We start from the raw sequence: 6,823 nt of genomic DNA, 5'->3' as shown, positions 1-6,823 counted from the left end.
ACGGTTATTAACACAAGGGCGATACTGATGCAATATACAATCACGCTAATAAACTCGAACGCCTAACCACTTGTATAAGCAGTGGTTAAGATCTAAGTTCTCTTTGGCTGATGTACTCTGGTTGGTCTTAATTGAGTCTGCATGAAAATCAAGGTTCGAACATCGAACCTTCTATAGTTTTTTGTAGCTGACGTCACATGCTTTCGTCATCTGCGCTCGCTTCTCTTTTGGGCGTTGCCTGATCATTAATTGTCCAATGAATGAGTAGCTGACCGTATCCTGGCTCGGGGCGCTCGATCGTTCCGAGAACTTCATTACCGTTCGTTGTCGTTAAGATGCAGTTGAAGTATTTCCTTGGATTCTTTTTGAGATTGCGTTCGTTTCTCTTTGGCATAAGAGCTCTGGTCGTTCATGTTCGTCCAAGGAATGTCCGATAAGTGTCCAATTTCTGATAAAATACTTTCGGCGCAGCTAATAGCTTTGAACGCTGGCCTTATTAAAATGATGGATAGTTTGTCACGAGTACATGACATGATGCAATATTGCGAAATAATGGTGCAGTATTAAGAAATAACATGCAATGTTCCTACACCACTCTATGACTAAGAGTATCTCTTGCTGGACCCACTCTCATCTACAAATCAGATAAATGCTGTGAGTATAGAAGACACTCAAAGTAAACCTAATACTTTTGTAAATGGGTTAAGCTGCATATGAACATTGGTGAGTTTTGTCTTGTGTAGTGGTGATGATGTTTCAATGCTGTATAAAGATTTCAGGTGTCTTTCGTGTTATAATTTATATTTTGTTCCGGAGGGTTTGGAACTATATAGTGCGTTCGGAACAGTCTGCAACGGGTATATATATATACATATGTTTAATTGTTAAATCAACTTACTTTAAGCAAGTGACTTGTATCGAAGCAAAAAAAAAAATATCCTTAAAATATCCTTTTTTGCGAAATGGGTTTGAGCTGGAATACAAATCATTGTGGCTTAATGGTTTTCCACTTAAAATACAGCAGATCCATCAGTCACAATAGCATTGATATGAGCACCATTCACCTCACACGCGACAACACTTTCCCAAAACAAAGATGCTAGTTGCAACGCTGGAGTTGTGGGCCACCAAAACAGAGAAATTGAAAGTTCTTTTTTAAACGATCGGACATAAAACACTGCAAGAAAAAAGTATTTTTTTAATCACATAAGTTAAAAATATGGGTGGCAAGTTTGTCAGGTGTCACTCTATCATCATAGTAAGGCCAATAAGCCTTCCAATTTTCATAGCCAAATTTTCTTTAACTAATAGTTAGTATTCCAATAACCTAATTTACACATTACACTATTGCCTTATATGAGAAACTAAATCTTGTTCTGATATCCAATATTCCAGTGAAGTTTTCCTGGTAGTTATTGATCATTTGTTTGTATATTTAAGCACAATATTACAAATAGTATATTCAAAACTGCTAAAAGATGCTGATGTTGTTATAAATGATACCAATAATAGCAAATTGACATTCTTTCGACAAACCTCTTGTTTGTAAAGATAATTTGCTGAAGCACTTTTTCTATGCAGGTCGTTGCTGGTACACTTTTTCTATGCAGGTCGTTGCATCTGGTAACGGTTTCGGGTAACTCGTCCACGACTCTTCTAAAAATGCATTTAGTATATAAACAAAATGCATATAGGTTCAAGAACAGGAGTTTACCTTTACAAGTATACCACATTTTTAGGCAAATTCTCAGATCGAAATGCACCACATTTTAATTCCATCCTTGAATGATAGGAAAATATGTACTCTAGTTTAAAGTGCGCTTCACAAATACATGCTCTAAATAAATTACCGTTTAAACGGAACTCTAATATTTATATTGTACGCATTACTTTTCTTCTTGATTAAAGTTTTTGTCAACTTCTCACGGTGATCTTTCTCGTCGGAACTCCGTGCTAAATCTGGTCTACGAATAGTAAACAGTAGTGAGCTGACTAACTTAAGATTGCATAAAAATGGAATTGAGCAATAAACTGTCAGAGGCCTCATTCGCACCCATGTTTTACAGAGTGGTGTTTTTATTAGCTTGTTTATATGCTCCTGTCAAAATTCACAATTAATTAGTACAGTACTGTAAAAATCATGCAAAACTAAACCTTAGAATAGGTGGAATTTTGGCTCTCTTTCATAATCTCATTTTTCATGGACTCTAGCATTCCGGTATTCGTGTCGGTTTCTGAGCTTAACAGCGGAAGACCATCGATAATTAATCACTCGCTTGTTTTTTTGCACCGTTTTTGGTTCCTCACAACCATCCTTTTCTAGTCGAATCTGCGAAACAATAAAGTATATAAATATGCCACGCAGATATATACAGATAACTAATCTAGATATTCTGGTTTACATTATTGGTCACCGCATAAAGAATTATTTACAAAAAGTCAAACAAAATTAAATCTTTCACAAATTGCAAAACCAGCATCAGTAACATGCTTATGCAAATAAATTATATACACCCCATTTTTTTTGGCGAATTTGAGTAAACAAAAGTGAGGGAAACCTTTTGATCAGAGTAGACAAACAAATGTTATCATACTCATTTGAAAGATCATACTTCATATGGTGAGGTAAAATATCGTGCGCTATCTCGTAATATTCGTACCCTCACAGGTAATATATTAGTACTCTCTGCATCCTTGTGTAGTTGGGGTATGGTAAATGTGATTGAAAGCGATCACTAGAGGTAGATGGATCAGTAGGATAGGTAGGTGGATTATAGGTGTGATCACCGAGATCGTACAGAGGCACGGTGCTTGCGTCGCTACTAAAACTATCCCCTCATGTAAGGTACAAATCAGATGTAGGATTTAAAATCGTGAAATGAAACTATCGCTTGCGTCGCTACTAAAACTATCCTCATGTAAAGTAAAAATCAGATGTAGGATTTAAAATCGTGAAATGAAAACAATTATGCCTGTTGCACTAAGAAAACATTTTTACCTGGTCAACAAAAACTAAAAAAATGCCAACCTTTTCTCCATATTGGTGCCTGGTAATAAGTTCAAGACTTGAAAACGTTTTCCCAAAGTGCTAAAAAATCAAGGCAATTTATTGTGAATTCCATAGTAGTTGTAGCGCTTTTATTACAAATATGAACAAATTATGATAAACATACTTTTATCTTACGTTTCTCCAACAAATTCTCATTAAGAAAGACTACAGTTTCATCGTAAACATACTTTTATGATTTTATCTTACGTTTCTCCAACAAATCCTCATTAAGAAAGACTACAGTTTCATCGTAAAATCGTTCATTAAAAACAAACAGCCATGTTTTATAATCGGCATAGAAAGGAATGCAACATATCTATAAATTACCAACTAAATTTAACTTCTTATCTTTCAATTTTTTAATCAATTTTTCCAGATAGTGAAACAATATAAAATCTCCGTAATATATATTGTACGAACTGTACCAGTCGCAAAGACAGCAAGTGGCGACTGAACGTTCCCGCGCATTTTTTTCTGAAGTTTGACTGGTAAGACTGCTTCGTTTTGAATAAAAAAGTTTTTTTAGAGATAGTGAGTTGAATGCATATTATAAAATGCATTGTTTTTTCAACAGCATATAACATTCTACATTTACACAGTTGGCCATTTAACGTGTTGGCTACAGCAGCTTCTTCATTAAAAAATTCTACGAGATATGGAAATGTGGTTTCACTTCCGACGCGACCTTGAATACGGGCGTCACGACGGCGCCACAAATTCTGAGATTCGTAAGGCATGTTTTTGCCAACGCAGCGAGACAAATAAGGGTATTCAAATCACCTATTGGGATCATCTCTTTCTCAAATGCTCTTTCAACGACATGTTGTTTTTTTAACCATTGAATAAAAATTGTACAAAGTTTTGGTATGTAGCATTGCTCAGATCCACTTGAATGTGAATTTATTTTGAAACTACTTAAACACAATATAGGTAGCCAAGGTAAAGTAAAAAAACTTTGTAGTCCATGAAGTTTCAAAACACACACCATGCCAGTATTTGTGATTAGTAACAACCCCACAAAGAATTACGTGCAAATAAAGAAATGCTATAGTAATGGAGCCAAAACCTTTTAAAGTTGACGTTTGATGACGTTCAACTGCAATTCATACTTTAAATTTGTCGTTAAGTGTTTACGTGTTGTTCTGTGGATTGAGTTTATATTCTGAGTATATATACTACAGTCAAATGACGGATAAATTTATTTAAAAACACTTGGTTAAATTTTTAACAAAATTAGCCTGTGCACGTGTGAAGGTTATGTAGATTGCGTGACTTGACCGAAAGGTGACGCTAGTGTCAATTCTATAGATTGATTTATTTTAGGACCTATTTAGGTAATTAATATAATTATTATTTAAAAAACTTGGATCATTAATTTGACAAAACAAGATTGCGTGGATTGCGTGTTTTAGAGAAGTCCCTTGCAAACGACATGAGGCTTTCCACAGGTCTCATACAAAATCTTTCTCGCCTCAATATAGCCTTCATGGGGATCCAGAACAGAACAATGGTGGATAAGACTCTTGGCTTTTTCTTTGCACTGTTTAGCAGTGTTGTTTTTAACTTTTCGTCAGTAAACTTTGCTTTCGAGATTTGTTTCGACGTTGCGAATGAACATCCAATAGTCCATCGGGCCACCAGAAAACGTCAAATATTCGGATCTCGGCATATGCGGTACAGCCTATAACCTCCCCCTCGCGCGGCGTAGGCCAAATCAGGAATTTTCATTTTGAGAGAATCCCCTTTTTTTCGTGTAAAAACCTTTTTCCTTCGTTTCAATTTGATCGTTCGAGAGATTACTATCTCTCGTCTGCGACGTAGAAGTAATGTTTTTGTTCGCTACCAGGGGGGTAGGCGCAGTGTAACATGTTATGATTGTATTCGGTATACGAGGGGGGTAGGTAGTGTAGAAATGTAATGGTTTACTCGGTACCGGAGGGGGGTAGGTAGTGTAGAAATGTTATGATTGTACTGGGTATACGAGGGGGTAGGTAGTGTAGAAATGTAATGATTTTACTCGGGACTGGAGGGGGGTAGGTAGTGTAGAAATGTTATGATTGTACTGGGTATACGAGGGGGTTAGGTAGTGTAGAAATGAATGATTTTACTCAGTACAGGAGGTGGGGTAGGTAATGTAGGAATGTAATGATTTTACTCGGTACTGGAGGGGGGTAGGTAGTGTAGAAATGTAATGATTTTACTTGGTACCGGAGGGGCAGGGGGGTAGGTAAGGTAGAAATGTAAATGATTTTACCCGGTACCGGAGGGGGGTAGGTAATGTAGAAATGTAATGATTTTACTCGATACTGGAGGGGGGTAGGTAATGTAGAAATGTAATGATTTTACTCGGTACTGGACGGGGGTAGGTAATGTAAAAATGTAATGATTTTACTCGGTACTGGAGGGGGGTAGGTAATGTAGGCTACTTTAAATTAAATCCCAGGTTATTCTTAATTTGTTTACTTTTTATTAACAGAAATGGAATTATTCACAAAAGCAAAAAGTAAGTTTTTAATATACGCAAATATTCTATAGCCTATACAAAGAACAATAATTACTATTTTAAATTTGCAGGTGGATACCAAAAGAAATAGTAAGATGTTGTACCTTGTACATATTCCAAACACGTTACAAACACCTTTTCATACATCTTAATTTGATTAACAGTGGGACGAAAGATATTCCGGCAGACTTTTGCAGCCCGGATCTGCAACAGGGCCTGCCCCTTCAAAGGAGCGTGCCCCTTCAAAAAGGCCTGCCCCTCCACAGAAGCGTGCCCCTTTAAAAAGGCCTGCCCCTTCTCAGGAGCCACTGGCGGCTGAGGAGCCACATGCGGCTATGGAGCCACAGGCGGCTGAGGAGCCACATGCGGCTGTGGAGCCACAGGCGGCTGTGGAGCCAAGTGCGGCTGTGGAGCCACAGGCGGCTGAGGAGCCACAGGCGGCTGAGGAGCCACATACGGCTGTGGACCTACCTTATAAAAAGACTTTGTTTGTGTAAATACCTTTGTTTGTGTAAATATTTTCAAATTAAAAAAATTGAAAAATTCACTTGTTTTTATTTTAACATTTTGGGCTGTTCCACCACGCACCCAGGAGGCCGGCATTCTGCGTGATCGTTAGGTTTTTTACAGGACCTTCGCATGTGCTTCAGGTACAACAACGTTTTAAACGATGTCTAAACCAAAACACTGCCTTATTATACCTGGTTCAAGTATGGTATCTATTATAAGTCATTTCTACATTGCCTACCCCCCTCCGGTACCGAGTAAAATCATTACATTTCTACATTACCTACCCTCTCCGGTACGAGTAAAATCATTACACACCCTCTCCGGTACCGAGTAAAATCATTACATTTCTGCACTACCTACCCCCTCCGGTACCGAGTAAAATCATTACATTTCTACACTACCTACCCCCCTCCTGTACCGAGTAAAATCATTACATTTCTACACTACCTACCCCCCTCCAGTACCGAGAAAAATCATTACATTTCTACATTACCTACCCCCCTCCGGTACCGGGTAAAATCATTACATTTCTACCTTACCTACCCCCCTGCCCCTCCGGTACCAAGTAAAATCATTACATTTCTACACTACCTACCCCCCTCCAGTACCGAGTAAAATCATTACATTTTTACACTACCTACCCCCCTCCGGTACCGAGTAAAATCATTACATTTCTACACTACCTACCCCCCTCCGGTACCGAGTAAAATCATAACACTTCTACACTACCTACCCCCCTCCAGTACCGAGTAAAATCATTA

The 6,823-nt window shown here is 37.9% G+C and overlaps 1 long non-coding RNA gene across 2 annotated transcripts; it reads left to right on the top strand.

Moving 5' to 3' along the window:
• The first annotated feature begins 484 nt into the window (after positions 1-484).
• LOC149731999 (uncharacterized) lies at positions 485-6,095 on the top strand. 2 transcript variants are annotated; one of them, XR_016385492.1, is made up of 4 exons: positions 485-3,537; positions 3,649-5,552; positions 5,624-5,642; positions 5,717-6,095. It is a non-coding gene; the product is annotated as an uncharacterized LOC149731999 (long non-coding RNA). The 2 variants fall into 2 exon arrangements; XR_016385491.1 differs by having other exon boundaries at positions 3,649-6,095.
• Positions 6,096-6,823: the final 728 nt, after the last annotated feature.

This window comes from Ciona robusta, chromosome 8 (genome assembly GCF_009617815.1).
Source record: "Ciona robusta chromosome 8, ASM961781v2".
NCBI classification, from domain to species: domain Eukaryota; kingdom Metazoa; phylum Chordata; class Ascidiacea; order Phlebobranchia; family Cionidae; genus Ciona; species Ciona robusta.
Note: the sequence above shows the minus strand (reverse complement) of the source record. Positions and strands in the feature narration are given on the sequence as shown.